Source organism: Canis lupus, chromosome 23, assembly GCF_011100685.1.
Source record: "Canis lupus familiaris isolate Mischka breed German Shepherd chromosome 23, alternate assembly UU_Cfam_GSD_1.0, whole genome shotgun sequence".
NCBI classification, from domain to species: Eukaryota; Metazoa; Chordata; class Mammalia; order Carnivora; family Canidae; genus Canis; species Canis lupus.
Window position 1 is genome coordinate 8,766,078 of NC_049244.1, and position 20,882 is coordinate 8,786,959.

At 45.6% G+C, this 20,882-nt stretch overlaps 1 long non-coding RNA gene across 1 annotated transcript in view; it reads left to right on the forward strand.

Annotated features, from left to right (window-relative positions):
* LOC111091870 overlaps window positions 1-20,882 on the forward strand; it is a 64,185-nt gene that overhangs the window by 7,561 nt on the left and 35,742 nt on the right. The window contains exon 2 of the long non-coding RNA XR_005376857.1: window positions 20,769-20,879. This is a non-coding gene — a long non-coding RNA (uncharacterized LOC111091870). The remainder of the gene's footprint in view (window positions 1-20,768; window positions 20,880-20,882) is intronic.

The window sequence follows — 20,882 nt, forward strand, 5'->3', positions numbered from 1 at the left end:
ACTGAATAAATCATTTGACTAATTTTCATATTCTTCATGCATAGTCAGTAATAGACCAGGTCATATGAAACATAGTTTGAGATGATATTGTAGGAAAGGTATCAAATCCCAGATCCGATAGAAGAAAAGAGCAGGAGAAAATGACCTGTACACAAGGCCATAGGACAAAGGGGGGGGGGGGGAGCTATGCAGAAGATCACAGGCCATCCTGACGCAACGGTGGCTGCCTGGTGCACTGAGGGCTGGTGTGGGAAGTGTCCCTAAGGGCCAGTTTATATCACAGAAGACTAACCGGCTGGAGGCTTTATTGTAGTACAACTCCATTTATTCAAAATCTCCCAAATCAAACAAAAAGCAGCTTCTTCAGGCCAGGATTTGGATCTTATGAAATGTTGATCTCTCTCTGCAGGGACCGTGACTTTCAAAGGGTCAGGCTAAGGAGGACCAATACTCCTGCTCCAAGGCAGAGCTCAGTAGAAAGAGTAGAGGCTGAAGGGCTTTGGGCATCAGGACAGTCACGAGAGGGTAGGGAGGAAGATGGTGCTTCCTCACCCCCTGCTCCCTGCAACCTCCTCAGGATGCTTCTTCTTGTGGTCCACTCAAGAAATAGAATCTGAAGTGCCTCCAAAGATAATGCTTCTCAAATACAGTTGATCCTTGAACAACTCGCGAGGTTAAGGGTTCTTGACACCTGCTCTTGAAGTTGAAAAGCTAGGTATAATTTTTTACTCCCCCCAAAATTAACTATTAATAGCATACTGTTGACCTGAAGCCTTCCCAGTAACACAAACAGAACATTAACACATATTTTGTATGTTATATGTGTTATGTATACTATATATAGTAGTATAGTGTAGTAGGATAGTATACTATGCATACTATATATATAGTATGTATGCTATATTCTTACTATAAAGTAATCTAGAAAAAAGAAAATGTTATTAAGATAATCATAAGAAAGAGAAAAATACCTTTACAGTACTCTGCTGTATTTGTATTTAAAAATGTGTATAAGAGGACCTGCACAGTTCAAACCTGTGTTGATCAAATGTCAACTCTATTTATGGATGTAATGACATGCTATCTGGGATTTGCTGCAGAATAATCATAGGGCGGGGTGCAAATAAAACAAGATTGGTCATGAGTAGATAATTGTGGAATTGGAGTAGGCAAGGATTTATCACACTACTCTTACCTGTTTGGTATATGCTTGAATTTCTATAACAAAAAGTTTTTAAAACCTGGCACTCATGCAAAGGCATTAATACAAGCTGTTGCATGAAAAGTGGATTATGACACTATAGTGGCCTTAACTTTATGAACAAATATTCCAATTATCTGTAAAAAAAATATTGCCTGGAAAGAAAAATACCAAAAGTTTATATATATAGTGGAATTAGGAATGATTTAAATTTTTTCCTTTTTTAAACTTCTCTTTGTATAATTTTTTCACAATATTTTAAGTAATGGTAATTTTTAAGATAATGGTAATTTAAGATAATATTTAAAGAGAATGGTTAGAGCTCCAGCCCCCAGGATCTCTGCTTTGCAAGTCCTAGTCTGGCAGGTAGGAAGGAGGGGTTTCTGGGAATGCTGGCTGGGAGAAGGGGATCCTTGCACTTAGATGGTATTCCTTGAGTGCCCAGGGGTGTGTGTCTGACCCTGTCATCACCACAGGAGAGCATCTTCAGCATTCTAAGTGGTGATACCCTTAGGGGAAACAGCCCTGGGGTTGGTATCAGGGAGATTTTGTGTCCTTGGACAAGTCATCTGATTTCTCTGGTCTTTATTTTCCCCACTACCACTTCCCATCCTCCAATACAGTCTCCACACAGCAGATAGAATGTTCTCTGTAACAGACACCTGATCAGAAATCCCCTCTAACAGGAAACTCCTGAATGCAGGCCATTGCTGTTACAATGAAGTCTCAGATCCCAAACATAGCTTGTGAGCTCTCTGTGATATCTTAGCTTAGTGGTGACAATGGCTCACCCACCCCATCTCTGTCCCCAGTGATACTGGGCTGCCTTCAGATGCTTGAACACACCATGCGGCCTTCCAGCTCGGAGTCCTTGCAGATGTTGTTCACTCTTGTTTTCTTGCATTTAATTTCCTCTGTTTTCCTTCACTTACTAATATCTGGTTATTCTTTACTCCTCAGACTAAACATCACTTCCTTGAGAATACATTCCCTGTCCCTACAAACCAGGGTAGATATTCATGTTATACCCTCACATGAATTCATTTTTCATCATTCATTAGACACACTTTTATTTTTTATTTTTAAAAAGATTTTATTTATTTATTCATGAGAGAGAGAGAGAGAGAGAGAAAGAGAGAGAGAGGCAGAGGAAGAAGCAGGCTCCATGCAGGGAGCCTGACGTGGGACTTGATCCCAGGACTCCAGGATCATGCCCTGGGCCAAAGGCAGGTGCTAAACCATTGAGCCACCTGGGAATCCCCTAGACACATGTTTATTGAGAGCCATCTATTTGCTGAGAGCCTACAGTATAGTGTGGGAGAGAGATACTGAACAAATAGTTCTGATAATGACCATGACAATGTGTCTTGTGATGACATACCCATATTAATGCAAATTCAGACAGCAACGAGTGATTGGCTCTCATTTGTAGCAGCTGGCTCCTGAGCCTCATGATAATGCATCACACATCCTACACGAATGGAACTTTTGGGCCTCACTTAAGGCATTATGACAGGATTTTACTGTGCAAACAGATATAATAGGAAAAAAATAAAGAGAATGAACTGTTTATATGATTGAGGATATAAAGCACTTCTTTAAGCCAGTTGTTTAATGTCTATCTTCCCTACTATTTACTTATTTAACTAATGCTACTAGTTTTAACCTATTCTGTCTATGGTGGGTGCTGAGGATACAAAAATGAAAAGATGAGGTTCCTTTCTTGTAGATCTTACATTATAGAAAAGGAGGTAGAAAAAAAGCAATTAAAAAATTAACTAATGTGAAGTCAAAATACTATGGTGTTTGTGCCAGACAACTACCACCAGGACAGTTATTTCAATCATTAAACCTAATGTAAAAAGTTATGTTCACAGAAGGAGGCTCAATCTTCTCATTAAAACAAAACATTTTTAAATTATATTCAGAAAAAAAAATTATGAACACATATGTGATGCGGTGTATAAGAAATACATACATGGTCTTCACTTGTTTCTGGCATAGAGCTACTAAAAGGCATGGAGTTTCCTGTGATGGGAATCTGTTATTACGTTAATGAGGTGTCTTTTGGAACTCCTCAAGGGTGGGAGCTGGTTGCCAGGAGAATCTGCCAGTGAGTGGAGGGTGAGAATTTCTGTCCTGCCCCCTGATCAAGGATGGGGGGAGAGGAGGAGAGGGGAACTGGAGGTTGAACCATTGCCAGTGATGTAAAGGGCAGTGATGTAATCAGTTGTGCCTATGTAATGAAGTTCCCATAAAACCCAGAAGGGCAAGGCTGGGGGGCCTTGGGGTTGGTAAACACAGGGAGATTTGGGGAGAATGCTGTGCTAGCAGAAGGTACAGGAACGCCATGCTTCTTCTTGCTTCCGCATACCCTGCCCTATGCATGTCTTCCATCTGGCTGTTCCTGAGTAATAGCTTTTTACAATAAGTTAGTAATCTAGTGAGTAAACAGTTTTCCTGAGTTCTGTGAGCTGCTCTAGCAAGGAGGGGTTCATGGGAACCTTTGATTTATAGCTGGTCCATCAGAAGCACAGGTGGCAACCTTGGCACATGATTGGCATCTGACAGTGTTAAAAAGGAGACAGCAGGCTCACAATGGGGTCATTTTTGTTAACCCCACATCAGCAAGCCGAGATTTTCCACCTAACCTCATTGCAGTTTCAGCCCCTTAGGAATGTAACCTTTAGCCAGTCAACATAGAATTACCTGGTCAGCACTAGGGAGACAGTCTGCTAGATAGACCCCCTTAGTTCCCCTTAGGAAGTTGACCTTCCCTGAAACAATGCATTCTTTGCTAATAACTTCCATTTTCTGTGCCCCTTGTTGCCTTAAAAAACCTTTCGGTGGAAGGAGTGGGATGGTGGCAGGATAGGGCAGTGGAGATCCTCTCTGTTTGTGAGATGGAATGCTGCCCAACTCATGAATTGTTGAATAAAGCCAATTAGATCTTTAAATATATTCAGTTGAATTTTTGTTGTTTAACATCAGTCTTGGGCATCCGACCCCTGAGCTGTGGAATCTGCTGCCAACCTCAAGTACTGTCAGAATTGAGCTGAACTTCAGGATACCAGCTAATGTTGGAGGCTTGCTTGTTGGATATGAGGAAGCCTCCCAACACACATACCCAGTTGTTGGAACTGGGGGCTCAGGACACTCTTATCATATTAAAGGAAAATAATAATTTTCTAGAAAGCAACATATTTTGCAAAGATTTCTTCTCCTCCAGACAATGAAAAAATTATTTGGTGATGCAGACTCATTTCACTTCCTTTTACCCAACCTTCTCTTCCTGTGCTTTGGCCTAATGACCTTGGTGTCCCTAGTAAAGTCACCGCTGAAAGTCTTCTAACCCAGCCTCCCTCTGTGTCTTGTAAGTGTATGTCTTGTGTTCACCTCCCTTGGAAGTTCTCTTGTGCTCCTTGAGAAAAGTGTGTCTGTGCCTATTCTGACATACCTCATAATGCCAGGCGCACAAAACACCAAGAAGGAAACCTGTGCTGCTGAGAGTCCCTCTCAGGCAGGGCCGGTGACTTACTGCTGGGCCTCCAGCCCCTGGCACCATGCCTGTCTAGAGAGGCACCAAACTAATACTTAAAAGTAATTGTTCTTTTTAATCCATCAGCTATTTGCCGTGTGTGCGTTTATCTCATTCTTTTGAATACAGGTTATGGTCTTAGCCTGCTGTAGCAACAATCCCTTATCTGTAAAAGGGCTTTGTAGCTCACACTTTACTTCTGCATAATGGTCCCTGATGATGTCTGGTGGATTAAATGGTCCTCATTTCATATTATGTGGAGAAACTGGGCTGAGAGCGCAGTATGAAGACAAGGAGGAGAACTCAAAGTCACCTACTCCAAGGCTCCTGGCAATGCAGATTTCCCAGATGTGACTCTTGCCTCCTTTGACTACTGCTTCTTGGGCAAGCCAATTCTTTTCAGGCAGTGACTGTCCCCTGGAATCATGGCAGTGGTCAGATGAATGGAAGGGAGAGAATCTTTGCCAGTGCCTTGGTTCCTCTGTGTTCCCTGCTTGTCATCCATCTCTATGCCTGTGATATGCCCTGAGCACAGGTTGTGTGGGCGACGCAGAGCCCAGGGTGAGGGTACTCTGTGGAGTCTGGCCTCCTTGTTGAAACTTCAAGCACCAGGGAAGAAGAGCAGCTTGGTTCCCATGGCAACTTTCCTACCCAGTCCCTGCAGCTGCAGCCCCTCTTGGGCCCTTGAGGCGGGGGCTGTGAGTGGCCTGGGTGAGCCCTGTGCCCACATCAGCCCCCACTGGTTCAGGCTCTAGTCAGGCTGTTCACTCTGAGCTGGAGGTTTGCCCGGCATGGTTCCCATGGGGATGGCTGTGGGCACACGCTGCCTGTGGTCAGATCCCCAAATCAAAACTGCCCTGCAGTTCAAGCAGCTCCTCTCCTGCTCAGAGCCTTTGGAAGACTGAGTTTCAGGTCCCCTGGTCCCCCAACCCAACCCCCAACCAAAGGTAGATTTAAGAATTTGGCACAGTAGAGCTTTCTCTGTCATGCATGGGGCATTCCCCCCATGCCAGGGCCTAGGGACACCAAGATGGCATAGGCATAGTCCCCACCCTTAAGAAGGGGCAGGGACAATGGACCATGGGGCTGGTAATCACCATGCAGTTTGGCTCAGCACCAGTGGAAGTAGGAACAAGAAACAGGAGGGACTGACCCAATTCAGGAAGTTTCAGAGGGGGAGCAGGAGGCATTCCAAGCACAGAAAGAATATGCTCTGTGAGATAACAAAGTTTGGGTGCTGTAGAAAGGGGGCAGGTGGAGGTGCGGCTAGGGGAATGTGCAAGCCTCCCCCCTGTGGAAGGCTGCAGAGCTTGGGCTGTGTCCTGTGGGAAAAAAAGAATAATTTCACACAAGAAAGCAGCATGGCTGGATTAGTGATTTAGAAAGGTCATCCTAGATGCTGGGAAGAGATTGGTTTAAAGAGGGAATGAAAAGTAGGGAGGATAGGGAGGTGGCTGCAGAAATCCTGGCAGGGCCCCAAGGCTGGTGACTAATCTCTCCAGAGTTAGGGTCCTCTTTCCATATGAGGTGTGGCCAAGGGCACTGATTCTGTGCCCTTGTGTAGAAATGGCACGAACCAGGAACCAGGAGATGCCTCACCCAGCTGCTGTCACAGGTCAGGTCCTCAGGAAGACTCACAGAGGGGGAAGTTAGCCTACTAACTTTTATTTTATTAGGGAGAGCCCTTAGGTCAACACCTGTGAAGGGAGTGGGGTGGTGACAGGATAGGGCAGGGGAGAAGTCAACCATAATGCAGGCCTTATGGAGACTTGGCCAACCCCATGGGCCGCTCCGGTGCTGAGGTGCCTGTCAGAGCTGTCCTGCATTGAGTGGGATGACCAGGCCTTTATTCCCCTTCCTCAATTGGTCATCAGATGTAGGCCATCCCCAGAAGGGTATGACCTTGGGGATGCAGTTGCTAGCAGCTGAGACATCCCTGAGAGGCTGCTGAGTGAAGTCTGCCTCCAGCATTCCCAGAGCTGGGCAGTGAGTCCTTGCCGAAGGGAATCTGGCATGGTTCCTACCATGTTCACCATATCTATAACCTCTCTCTGCTTACGTGGGGTCCTGGGGCAGCTCTCCTAGCCGGAAAATTGATGAGTCTGGATTAATTGGTCTAGAAAGTCCTCTCAGACTTGATTCTAATCTTATATATCTCTAATGTCACGGAGATAGTAATAATAGCAAAAATAGCTACCATGTGCTGAGTGCCTAGTACACACATGGGCTCTAGGCCTTCACATTTTATATCACCTTCTTTTATCCTGTGGGATGAATATATGTATTACCCCATTTTCTAGAGAAGGATGCAGGGGTCAGACAAGGGAGGTAAGTGCCCAGGCCTACAGCACCCAGGTGGCAGAGTCTGTCCCTAGCGCCAAGTATGTCAGCTCAGGCACAATGACATCCTTCCTCATTGCTGCTGCCACTGTGCCAGGGGCCTCAGAGGTGCAGGGGGATTTAGGGGATGAATATGTGACTGTCATGCAGGCATGGGTTAGTCAGTAAGGTGTCTTTACCTACCAGGATCCCCATGTTCCAACAATGAGGCTGGCAGCACCCCTTCCTCTGCCAACCCACTGTCTACTTTAACATCCATGTCTAGGGCCTGGGGCCATCCTCAGGGCCTCAGGAAGTGGAGAAGTGACACAAGAAGATACTGCCCTCAGTCTTAGGAAATGCACATGTCTGGTTTCTAAACAGAAATCTGGTCAGTGAAAGTATACCCATGAGGTGGACTCTGTTTCTCCCTCTCTACCTCCTGAAGGCATAAGACAGTCACCCTCCTTCCCTAATCAGCCAAACTTGCATGCACTAGGATCTCCTTTGTCCTTCACATCAGCTCTGGGAGGTAGGCATTGTCCTCTCCACTTCGCAGAGGAGGAAGTTGAGGCTCAGATGGGTTAGGTCACTAGGGCCTTTGTAGGGCAGGCCTTGGATCTGAGCTACTTTGTCTATACAATCGTGGGACAGGGGGTCAAGAAAAGATCTGGATGAAGGGATCAGCACTATGGAGGATGGAACAACATGGTCTGTGGGCTACAGCCGAAGGAGGGGAAGTCATGTGGGGCCAGAGAGAGGTGGGGGCTGGTTGTTCTGGGAGCATTGACAAGGCGCTCCTGAAGCAGCATCTCAGGAGGGGTTTCAGAGCTATGGAAAAGGTAGTATAGATAAGCTGTCTTGGTGAGTGTGGCAGGAAGTCTTAGAGGGCCCTTAAAAGGCAGTCCTGAATGACAATCAACTAGGGATGCAGAAGACCTGGTCTCTCCGGTCAGGGTATCAGGGTTCCTTGATGCAAAAACACCTGGGGGTGGAAAGGGTGGGGAAAGATGAGATAGAATGGTTTCGAGCAGTGGTTCTCAAACTCCAGTGTACATTAGCATCACCTGAAGAGCTTGTTAAAACATATTCCTGGACCCACCCTGTAATCCTGTCTCCAGACATCAGGGGGTAGGGTGAGGTTCCCCATTCCTAACAAGTTCAGTGGATGCTGATGCTGCAGGTTCTGACTCCACCGTGGGGAACAGGGGTGTGATGGCTTCTGTGTGTTCCTACTGACTGGCATCCCAGCTTCCTGAGACTCTGTAATGGGCCCTTTCCCTAAGGATGGCCACTGCTGCTTCAGGCAAGGGAGAAGGGGTCCCTGTTGCTCCAGGAGCCATGATTGAGAGTGGCTGCCATTGGGCAGATGATTTTGATGCCAACTTTACAGATAGTAAGCCTGGAGCTCAGAGAGGTGGTCTCAGAGTTTATATACCAACAAGTGCTGGAGCCAAGATTAAATCCTGGAGCTTAGCTGAGACCCAAGGCCATGAGGCATAGACACTACAGGGACTCATCAGAGACCTTCCAGGACCTAAAATGTCCTCCCTTCTCTGAGGGAGAATTTAAAAGAACATTTGTTTGAGAGGCCTGGGGCTCTATAGACATGAGATCATTGAACCACCTCCCACTCCAAACTCCTGAGGCAGAAAGGTCCCTAGAGTGAAAGAGAGACACTGCACAGTGGTCAAGGAGTCATCTAGAAGGAGATGGCTTTTTCCATTATGGTTCCAACTTATCAGGACATGGATGGATCAAGTGTAGTAAACATCATTTAGATTCTTAAACTGTGTACAAGCAGATAGCACTAGAGAAGAGAGACACTCTCACAAGGAAAAGAATGGGGCTTGGAGTTATATGAATTTGAATACTAAAAGAGATGTGATTTTATTTTCTACATCAAGCTCCTTGTTACAATAGAATTGGATGGGGGTGGTTACAGGAGAGATGCACTATTATACGCATTACCTTTGACATAAATTCGCATTTGTTTAAATGACAATTGTTTTAGAGTCATAATTGATATCTGTTTTCATAACTTCAAAGTGAGAGAAAAAAAATAGATGGAAGAAAAGATGCCTAAATCAGCAGTGGCAGAGAAATCTGAAGGTGCCATGGCGAGACAATAGCATTTTATCGGACAGAATGCCATTCAAAGGAAAATGCATTGCCTGGTGTGGATTCAGTAGAAGTTGGCCAAAGAGATTTTTAGAAGAAAAAACATTGGGGATCTCAAATATCTTAGCCCTTGACTGAAGGAAAAATTCAGAGATGGGAGGAGCAGGGTGCACTCTAAGAGCTATGCCATGCCCAGGAGAATCAGGAACTTGGAATACAGCTTCATCTAAATGGACAAAGGAAATATGGAATGGCTGTTAATGGATATCTCAATCCAAGATGAAATAGGAGCCGAAGGAGCATTTCAATATAATATATATTTAATTGAAATGAACTATGTATCTTAAATCAAAATGATGTTAGCAATTCCATGCAAGGTTGGAATTGCTCCGTGACCTTTATTTTCTCCCTTTCTAATGCTTATTCTGGGAGAGAACTCTTAGCTCAAGTACTTGCGGAATGAGCGATTGATTAAATGAATGAATGAAGTTGAAATAATCAGAAGTTCTTGAAAATGGACTTTAATAATGCAGTAAATTTCCTGTGCTTTCTAAGTTTTCTATATGAAAATATATTACTTTGATCATTAGAATAAAATTAGAATGGGGGTGGGAGGCTGGTTAGGAGTCTGTTCTCTCAGGGAGAGTTTCCTGAAGGACTCCGTGGGATATCTACCCCACAGGTCCTCCCGGCCCATGAGCCAACCACAGACTGAAAGATGAAGGCAAAGACTGGGCAGCAAGACTGGGGCAGTGAACCAGCTGAGGCTAAGTCTCTGTGTGTCAGGAGTTGTGCACAGAGTTGGCATTCAGGGGAGGACACTCACATGGCCTCTCCTTCAGTAAGCCCAAGGCTTGGGCTGTGAAGGTTCATGTGCTTGGCACATGTAATTCTAGAGCAGTCTGTACCTGGGGACTATAAAGATGGCAGTGCCATCTGAAGCTGAAGAAGGATGGCTAGCAGGTGGGCGGGACTGTGGGTACTTAGAAACTGCTGGTAATGCAAAAGGGAAGTGTTCATCCTGGTCTATGACTTCTTTCTCTGATCAGAAATGACTGCAACATGGCAAACCACCTTAGCTCTCCCAAGGGTATACTTCCTGCCACTCAGAACAGAAAATTCATCTGAGGATTTCACTGGAGGTGGGTCAGGGTGGGCTGGAGCCTTTCTGGAAGGGGCATTGCTGTATCTGGGCTCCTCCATACAGAGAAAGTGGAGAGATGGGATGGAAGCAGGGGGAGACCCAACAATGGATGGGCAGAGGGAGGCCAAATTCACTGGCAGGAGTATCCTGTCCAGAAGTACCTGTCAACCTTAGGAATTGCCTTGGGTGATCCTAAATGCACATTCCAAAGCCCCATTCCTAGAGATTTTTTCTTTTTTTCTCTCCTCTCCTCTCCTCTCCTCTCCTCTCCTCTCCTCTCCTCTCCTGTCCTTTCCTCTCCTCTCCTGTTCTCTTCCTTCTCCTTCCTTCCTTCCTTCCTTCCTTCCTTCCTTCCTTCCTTCCTTCCTTCTTTACAAGGTTTGGAGTGGATTCCAAGAATCTGCATTTTTCACAAGTACTCTGGATGATTCTGGTATAGGATGTCAAGCATTACATTTCAAGTACTGTATTAGTGTGAGCTGTCATAAAATACCACTGGGTGGCTTAACAACAGAAATTTATTTTCTTGTAATTCTGGAGGCTGGAAAATCCCAGATTAAGTCTGGCGGGATTGGGCTGCTGGTGAGAACTCTCTTCCTGGCTTGTCAACAGCCACCTTCTCACAATGTCCTCACATGGCCTTTCTGCTCTAAGCACAATCTCTGGTGTCTCACGCCCTTCTTATAAGGACATACTCCTATCAGGTGAGGACCCCATCCTTATGACCTCATTTAAAGTTAATTATCTTCTTAATTACCTTCTATCTCTAAATACAGTGACATGGAGCATTGGTTTCAGACTATGAGCTGGGGGGTGGGATGGGGCACAATTCAGTCCATAGCAGGACTCTGTAGAAGAGTAGGGCCTGACTGCCTGGCAGAGGATGGAGGAGGACACTCAATAACAGTGGCCAAGACTGGCGAAGGATCCTGTGAAAGCAGAAGACTGATGCCAAGGCTACTATCTATTTCAGATCCTAGGAGGATCTGTGTGCAGCAAGCAGGGGTTTTACTGCACTACAATGCTCAGGAACAAGTAATGCTACAGTACTTCAGTTTCTAAAATTAAATGCTATGTGTTTGTGAGCTCCCATCCATCAAGAAATGAGAACCCCATCTCAGTCATCCCTGGAGATCTTCCTCTCTCTACATTCTCCCAGGGCTGAGTGAAGCTCTCTAAGCCTCCTTACAAGGTCTGAAACACCTAGGGAAGGTTCTCTGGCCTTGGTGACATACTGGTCAGGTATGTCAGATGACACACCTGCCACAGTGGCCATGCTTATCATCTAAACTTGCATAGTCTTTCAGAGATGGTAGGTGGCTGCTTGGTGCTCTGCCTAATAAGACATCTTCCACCAGGGCACCAGGGTTTGGAATACAGCCTCCTTGTGGTATGATGAGGCTATTTGGCTCTTGTTCTGTCATTTTCCTGAACACCACCACTACTCCCAGCTCAAAAAAGTGAATAAAGTGCACAAAGTGTTGAGGTTTCAAGCATGCAAAGAAAATCCTCTTTCTAGTTCCAGGCAGTGCCCACTCATCCCTAGACCCGGGTAGTAGATTCACACCCCATGCCTTCCTGCTCTGGGAGAGGCCCAGTAGGCCTGTGATAGAACAAAGCCGACCGTCCTTTTGGGCTTGGGCTTGGGGAAGACCAGAGGAAAGCTGATGATTTGGTGCCCTGCAGTGTATAATGGGCTCTCCCTAACAGATTCCTTGAAGTATTCAGGCCTCTGGAACCTGGAGAACAATATGCAGAATCACCCAGCCCTTGAAAGCAGGGAAGACCAGGGGGCATATCTCCTGTTTGAAAAGTAATGCAGTCAAAAGAGATCCCGAAGAATGAACAGACCATAGAATATCAGTGCTGAGAGAGAACGGTGTCTCTCCCAGTAGTCTCCCTTTTTTGCAGATAAGGAAACGGAGGCCCAAAGAGGGGAAGGGACCTGCCTAAGTTTATACAGATGGCCAGTTCCAGGGAAGGAGTAGATCCCTGAGACCGCTGCCTCCCACTCTGGCCCTGCTCTTCTCATTGTCTTCTGGTGTGGGCTCAATTCCTCTGCTCCAACAAAATCTTTATAATTTACCTGGTTTTGCTAACTATAAAATTGCCAGGTACTTCTCAGAAAACCTGCAGTACATCTAGAAGCCCTAGGGAAACATGTGCACTCACACCCACACAGGCATAAATGTAATGTGCATACTTATATATACATACACTGTACCACTCCAAGGTAATTCTGGTTAGCACAAGAACACTGCTTTCCCAGGACATGGGCAAAATATCCAGCTCAGAGATCTGGCACATAGGTAGGGTAGAAAGTTTGACATTTGCTTCCCACACTAATGAAGAGTGTGGATGCTGCTTTCAGCTTTCACTGAGCTCAGAATGGGAATGGGTGTCCATAAAGAGACCACCACCAGACCACAGAGTCAGGGGAGAAGATCCAGAAACTCCCTTTTAGGATTGCTAAACCCATTATGCTTGGCCAAGAGTCTATGAGCCCTCAGGAAAGTGGGGAGCCCCTTACGGTACTTGAGATTTGGCAGCCCTGCATGCTGACCTGGGCATGCTGCTGCTGAGACAGGGTGGGAAGAGGACCTGAGGACAGCTCCAGATTCCTGAATCAGCACTGACCCTCTGCAGTGAGCTGTTCTGACCATGAAGGATGGTGAGAGCAAGGGAGGACAGCACTAATGCCAGCAAAGGCACAAGATGACCTTTGCTGGTGCTTATTATGTGCCAAGGGCCTCATGTGGATGATCTCATTTCAGGACTGGAATGAGTGTGGACAAGATGGTGGGGCAGCAGGTGAAGAGCAGGGCCTTGACAAGTGACTTTGGGAGGGCTGCGATTTCTAGGGTTCACTGCTGGATCAACGTGGAGCACAAGAGAGAGGGAGAAGCCAGAGTGACTGCCAAGCTTCTCTGATAAAATATTACTTAGTGAGTTCTAGGTCTCTCCCTGAACTTAGCTCTGAATTCTTCGGCCACCAGCTGGGAGCAACCCCAGGTAGTGAAAGCAAGTGTGTCTATGTCCTGCTGGCCACAGCTCCACAGCAAGGGTAGAAAGGGAGAAAGAGAAGAAGGCTGCTCTTGGGACCCCTGCCCTAATTCTGGCCCCTGGAACCATGTTCTCCCTCCTCCTGGTATCCATTGGCTTCTTCCTGACCTGCTGCTGCCAGGAGAGGCAGCCACTGGGAGATGGGGGTGAGGGTGGGGGATGTGGGGGTGGAGCACAGGAGGAGGCAGCTCTCAGAGAAGAGGGGAAGAAAGGCTCACTTAGTCCAGCTGTTTCTCTGGAAAGATGGGTTAGCCAGACAGACCTCGGAGAGTCAGATGTCAGAGGCAGCCGCTGCAGTCACTCCCTTGCAAAGCACCTGACTCCCTTACTGGGGTAAGTGTCAGTTTGCCACAATTACTTAGGTAGCGCCCCCCCCCATCCTGCTCCTCCAGGCTCAGCACCAGGGGGCCTACTCCTGTTCTCCAGGGAAGCAACAAGTGGGGCTGGCAGGCAGACTCCTCAGCCAGAGAGGAGTAGAAAAGAATATTCAAATAGAGCCAGGCTCTGCAGAGTCACTCCAGGTGATAGGCAGCATGCCCAATCTCCTCACCTACAAGCCTCAATGAGCTCTGACAGCAGCCCTGAGAGCCTAGAGGTCTTATCTTTCTCGTTTTAATGCCAAGGAATCTGAGTTAAGAGCAAATTTTTCCAAATCACAAAGAGAGAATTCAGGTGGGAAGCTGAGGCAGCCAGTTCATCTCTGCACTGTCCGGCGCACTGGAGATACTAATTTAGAACTCACTTTTCAGAGTCCCTGGGGATCCTTGGCTACAGAATTCTGGGAATTCTGGGAGTCTAGGAGACTTGGGGGACCAAGCGCGGGGATACAGGCTCACCCACAGGGTCATTTCTTTGGCAGCATCCAAATGATTTCCTAACAATCAAAGGCATGCCACCATTCTCTTCAAGGAATGAGATTGGGGATTCCTTGGGGGGAAATTGGACTACTCTTTTGCCACCTTTGTACCCCCATTCTGACTCTTCAAAATCTAGCAAATATATATGCAATAAATATTTATTATATAGTAATAATAATACAAATTGAGTTGTATTAGGACACCTGGGTGGCTCAGTAGTTGAGCATCTCCCTTTGGCTCAGGTTGTGATCCCAGGATCCCCCACAGTGAGGCTGCTTCTCCTTCTGCCTATGTCTCTGTCTCTCTGTGTCTCTCATGAATAAATAAATAAATAAATAAAATCTTAGAACAACAACATCAACAACAAATTGAGCTATATCTCATCTAAGGATCACAATTATCTCATGAAGTAGGTATTGTCATTATCAGATCCATTCTTTAGATGATTCAAGCCTCAGAGAGACTATGGAGTGGATCCAAGGTAACCCAGCTATTTGGTACATGGATGTGAGGCCCAAGGGGCCTCCACTGTCTGCCATGTTTTGGCTCCAGAGAAAACAGAGTCATTGTAATGTGGATGGTGTAGGGTTGGGGGCAGACTGCACCCTCTCTAGCTCACTCCACCCAAATTTATCTGTTTCTGGTCATTTTATTTTTTAGGTTTTTGTTTTAATTCCAGTTAGTTAACAGTGTTATATTAGTTTCAGGTGTACAATATAGTGATTCAACACTTCTGTATAGCACTTGGTGCTCTTCACAAGTGCAGTCTTTCATCTCCATCTCCTTTTTCACCAATCTCCCACCTACCTCCCCTCTGGTAACCAGCAGTTTGTTTTCTATAGTTAAGAGTCTGTTTCTTGGTTTGTTTCTCTTTAACTTTTCCTTTGCTTGTTTTTTGTTTCTTAAATTTCATATGAATGAAATCATATGGTATTTGCCTTCCTCTGACTGGAATTTCACTTAGCATTATAATCTCTAGCTCCTACCATCTTATTGCAAATGGCAAGATTTCATTCTTTCTTATGGCTAATATTATATATATATATATATATATATTCCATGTATATGGCTAATATCTATATATATATTCCATAGATGTGTGGTGGTATATATATATATCATATCATATCTTCATCATCCATTCATCTATAGATGGACACTTGGGCTGCTTCCATATCTTGGCTACTGTAAATAATGCTGCTATAAACAGAGGGGTGTGTGTATATCCCTTTGAATTAGTGTTCTTGTATTCTTTGGGTAACTACCTTGTAGTGCACTTGCTGGATCATCAGATAGTTCTATTTTTAACTTTTTGAAGAAGCTCTCTATTGTTTTCCACAGTGACTGCACCAGTATGCATTCCCACTAACAGTGCACAAGGGTTCCTCTTTCTCTACATCTTTGCCAACATTTGTTCTTTCTTATGATGCTGACTTTAGCCATTCTGACAGGTGTGAAGTGACATCTCATTGTAGTTTTGATTTGCATCTCCCAGATAATGAGTGATGTTGAACATCTTTTCATGTGTGTGTTGACCATCTGGATATCTTCTTTGAAAAAAATGTCTATTCATGTCTTCTGACCATTTTTTTATTGGATTGTTTTTTGGGTATTGAGTTTTGTAAGCTCTTTGTATATTTTAGGTACCAATCCTTTGTCAATCCTTTGTCAGATATGTCATTTGTAAATATCTTTTCCCATTCTGTAGGCTGCCTTTTGTTGATTATTTTCTTTGCTGTGCAGAAGCTTTTTATTTTGATGCAGTCCCAATAGTTTATTTTTGCTTTTGTTTCCCTTGCCTCAGGATATGGTCATGTTAAACCCAATTTAAACTCCATTATTTTGTTCTGGGAATGGAATACATAAGAAATGTTTTATTACCTTCAAAGTTGATGACAGAACTATTATATCAGTTAGGAAATCCCCACGATTGCTTGAACAGAGATTCACTAAAGAGTGGCCTGAAGAATATGTGGATCTTTTCCTCTAACATATTGTGATGTGGAGAAGTAGGTGTTTCTGAACCAGTATAGCAGATGCAGGAGTCCATTGATTCTCACACTTTTTGCATCTTTCTGCTCTTCCATCCTTAGGGGATAGGTTTCATTCTTTAGCATTGCCTCAAGGTCACAAGATGGCTATTAGAACCACACCATCACATCTGTATTCCAGGCAGGAAGAAGGAGGAGGTCGAAAAGGATAAAAAAAGTATTTATCAACTGAATTCGCCCCATTTTAAAGGAGTTTTTCTAAGCCTCTTCCAGTAATGGTCACTTATACCTCATTGGCCAGAACTTAGGGTGAGTCTACCCTTAGCTTCAATGAAGATTGCAACAGTATTTTTTTAAGGTGGGAACTTTGGTGCCTCTAATAAAATTTGATTTCTCTTACTAAGAAAAGAGGAGAGTGGGTATTCGGTGAGCCCCTTAGACCCTCTGCTATAACTTTAATTTGCTTTGGCCTGACTCAGGTCATTATAGTCAAGGACAGCCCTGAGGGAAAAAAAGAGCACTTTTTAATAGAGACTAAGCTATAAGTGGCTTGACTATCAGAAACTTTGATGTGAGCCTGGCCGGCTCTAAACTCTTTCTAGCAGCCTCCTCAATAGCACAAACTGTCTCTGGGCTGGCCTCAGGTAGGAAAGCATCTATCTATGGAAAATAAATATGTTTGGTTTAACTATGTCCTGCAGCTGCTATGAGCCTCAGGGGAGCTAATGCACATAACAGCACCTCATAAAATATGAAGTACTAGCACTGTCCAGGACTGCACTACTAAATGAGGTCCTAGAACCAACAGCATTGACACCAACCTGGGAGCTTGCCAGAAATGAAAATTCTCAGCCCCACCCCAGCCCTAATGAGCCAGAATCTGCATTTTAACAAGGTCCCAAGTGATCCAGGTGCATATTAAGCTTAAGATGCACTTCTCTGAAGAGTTGAGGGCCTGTCTCATAGGGAGGTCAGGTGACAGAAGACAAGTCAGCTCACCCAGGACACTTCCTCAAACCTGATTAAGTATCTTGTGAGAGTCACTCTCCCCATCTGGGCTCAGTCTTCCTGCCTGTTACAGCAAAGGTATGCACCAGCCTCTTGCTCCCTGAAGTGTGATCTTGGACCAACAGCATCACCAATCACTGTTAGGAATGCAGAATCTCTGGCCCCACTCCAGAGTGATAGAATCAGTAGCCTGCATTTTGGCAACCTCTCTAGGTATGGCATCTGTTGATTCAAGTTCAAGAAACCCTGCTGTAGATGCCTATGTGCCTTAGTGTGAGAGAAATCCAAATAGGGTAGGCAAGTGGTCCCAGGGTTCTGGACTGATGTGGCTGATGAGAGTCCACCATATTCCTACAGTTCAGCCGATTGGGCTGAGTACAGATAAACTCCCTCTGAAAGCTCAGTGATTGGTAGACCACAGGGTCAGGGAGTGTAGTGGGCCCTACCACTGGTACTGTAGAGAGATGCCTGGGATAGGTCTGGGGGCAGGATCAGCTGGGGGTTCCTCATCTGGCACTTCTCCTCCAGAGCTGGAAGGGTACCTGGAGATTAAGACAGGAGCTGCAGGTAGGGCTCTGGAAATGGCTCTGAACCATGCCTCCCTCATCCCCTTTCTCTCTCCAAGGAAGGTGGGCACATCTGAGATGCATGAGTGAGCCGTGTGTGCACCATTGAGTCAATGCCACCGGCTTTCAGCAGCAGAAGTGGAGCCTACCTTGCCAGTCTTCTTGCCACTGAACACTGGGTTATTCAAAAGAATCCTTTAAGACTGCTTGATGTTTTGGACTAAATAAAGCTGTGCTCCCACTCCAATTGAGCTTATAATGGAGTCTAATTTTATAAAGAAGCCGATTAATGGCTTTGTAAATATAAAAGAAAGGATCCCTGCTTTTTTTCTTGACCAGAAAGCCCCAGAAGTTAGTCCTGTAAAAATGTCAAATCTTGCTTTAAAGAATGGCAGGACTTGTCTAAGGAGAATAACAGGAAATGACTCACAGAGGGCACCCCGAGGCAGCTCCACTCAACAAAGGGGCCCCCTGCGCAGTAATGTGAGGCTGCTGGCAGCTGCAGGAGGAAGGTGCCCCTCCCGCCCACGGGTGTGTGTGTGTGTGTGTGTGTGTGTGCGCCCGCGCGCGTCCATGCCCATGCTGTCTCTTCTTTTTTTTTTATATAAATTTATTTTTTATTGGCGTTCAATTTACCAACATACAGAATAACACCCAGTGCTCATCCCGTCAAGTGCCCCCCTCAGTGCCCGTCACCCACTCACCCCCATCCCCCGCCCTCCTCCCCTAGTTCCTTTCCCAGAGTTAGGAGTCTCTCATGTTCTGTCTCCCTTTCTGATATTTCCTACCCATTTCTTCTCCTTTCCCCTTTATTCCCTTTCACTATTATTTATATTCCCCAAATGAATGAGAACATACACTGTTTGTCCTTCTCCGATTGACTTACTTCACTCAGCATAATACCCTCCAGTTCCATCCACGTTGAAGCAAATGGTGGGTATTTGTCGTTTCTAATGGCTGAGGAATATTCCATTGTATACATAGACCACAGCTTCTTGATCCATTCATCTTTCGATGGACACCGAGGCTCCTTCCACAGGTTGGCTATTGTGGACATTGCTGCTATAAACATCGGGGTGCAGGTGTCCCGACGTTTCACTGCATCTGAATCTTTGGGGTAAATCCCCAGCAGTGCAATTGCTGGGTCGTAGGGTATCTCTATTTTTAACTCTTTGAGGAACCTCCACACAGTTTTCCAGAGTGGCTGCACCAGTTCACATTCCCACCAACAGTGCAAGAGGGTTCCCTTTTCTCCGCATCCTCTCCAACATTTGTGGTTTCCTGCCTTGTTAATTTTCCCCATTCTCACTGGTGTGAGGTGGGATCTCATTGTGGTTTTGATTTGTATTTCCCTGATGGCAAGTGATGCGGAGCATTTTCTCATGTGCGTGTTGGCCATGTCTGTGTCTTCCTCTGTGAGATTTCTGTTCATGTCTTTTGCCCATTTCATGATTGGATTGTTTGTTTGCTTCTTTGCTGTTGAGTTTAGTAAGTTCTTTATAGATCTTGGAAACTAGCCCTTTATCTGATATGTCATTTGCAAATATCTTCTCCCATTCTGTAGGTTGTCTTTGAGTTTTGTTGATGGTATCTTTTGCTATCGTGCTGTCTTTTCTAGGCTGGGACTGTCTGTGGGGCCTGGGAACTGCTGACATGCTAGCCCCACAGAGACAGAGCAGCATGTGAGGCTGAGAGCCAACACAACCAGCATTTGTTGCTTTAAGAAAACTCACCTAAAAATAATGTTAAACTCACCTCACCAGCCCACAGACTCTTACCTGTAGTAGACTCTCTTTGGCTCTCACCTTGATCCTATTTGATAAGCAAGTGGAGACAGGGAGATGCCTCTCCTGGTTTCCTGTGGACTAACTCAGGCCTAAACCTTCTATTCTGTCGTCTGCCTCTGTACCATGTGCCCCCCTTCCATTGCTTCTTCTTGTACTATTCCTTCCTCAGTGCCTAGGCTTGCCCTGTCCAAGGCCCTCCCTGAGGACAGGATCACTGGGCCTCCCCCAGACTCCTAGATCTCAGGTGATGGATGGAGAGGAAGGCATTCAGATGGAACACACTGGTACAACCACAGTATTGTTAAGATATTGAATTTTTTCCATGACAGTTGTTAAGGAGCTACTGCCTTGAGGTCCTGTATTAGTCAAAAAGTAGAATCTACATCAGATCGTTCAGGAAATGTTAATGGAGTGACTATTTACAGAAGTCTGGATGTAGTTATATTAGTTATCTACTGCTGTGTAACAAATTACCCCAACATTTTGCAGCTTAAGCCAATCCACATTTATGATCTCACAGGGTTTCTGAAGGATGAGAACCTGGGAGTGGCTTAGCTGGGTGGTTCTGGCTCAGGGCATCTCACGAGGCAGCAGCCAAGCTGTTCACAAGGCCTGCAAGCATCTCAACATTGCCTGGGGCTGCAGGGTCCATGGCTGGGCTCACTAAGGGGATTGTCTGTCAGCAAGCCACAGTTCCTTGCTGGCTATTAGACCATGTGGCCACTCCCTAGGGTTGCTGACCTGGTGGACTGCCCCTACCGCCAGAATAAGCAACCAAGAGAGTGAAAGCTAGAGGACACCCTAGACAAAAGTCTGCAATCTTCTATAGCCTATTCCCACAAGTGGCATACCATCCCTTCTGCTTATTCCATTGCCCATACAGCTCAAACCTGGCACAGTGTGGGTGGGGACCACTCAAGGCAAAGAATACTAGAAGTCATAGATCAGTGGGACCACCATGGAGGCTGGCTCCCATGGGCATTAAGGATATTGAAGCATTCAGAGCCCAGCAATGGCAGGATGCTTTTTCTATCCCTAGACCTGAAGGGGTAAGAGGGAGCTAGACCTGTGGATGAGGAGCACGTAGCAGGACACAGCCACTGCTGGAACACAGCCTGGAGCAAGCAGGAAACAGGGGAGATATCCTGACTGCTTCCTATTCCTTCCCCTCAGTCTCCTGCTACTGCCTCCCATGAAGTGAACCCAACTGGAAATCAGGCAGCAAGTGAGTCCAACTGATGCAGCCTGAAAGGATCAAGGAAGCATGACAGAGAATGATCTCAGGTG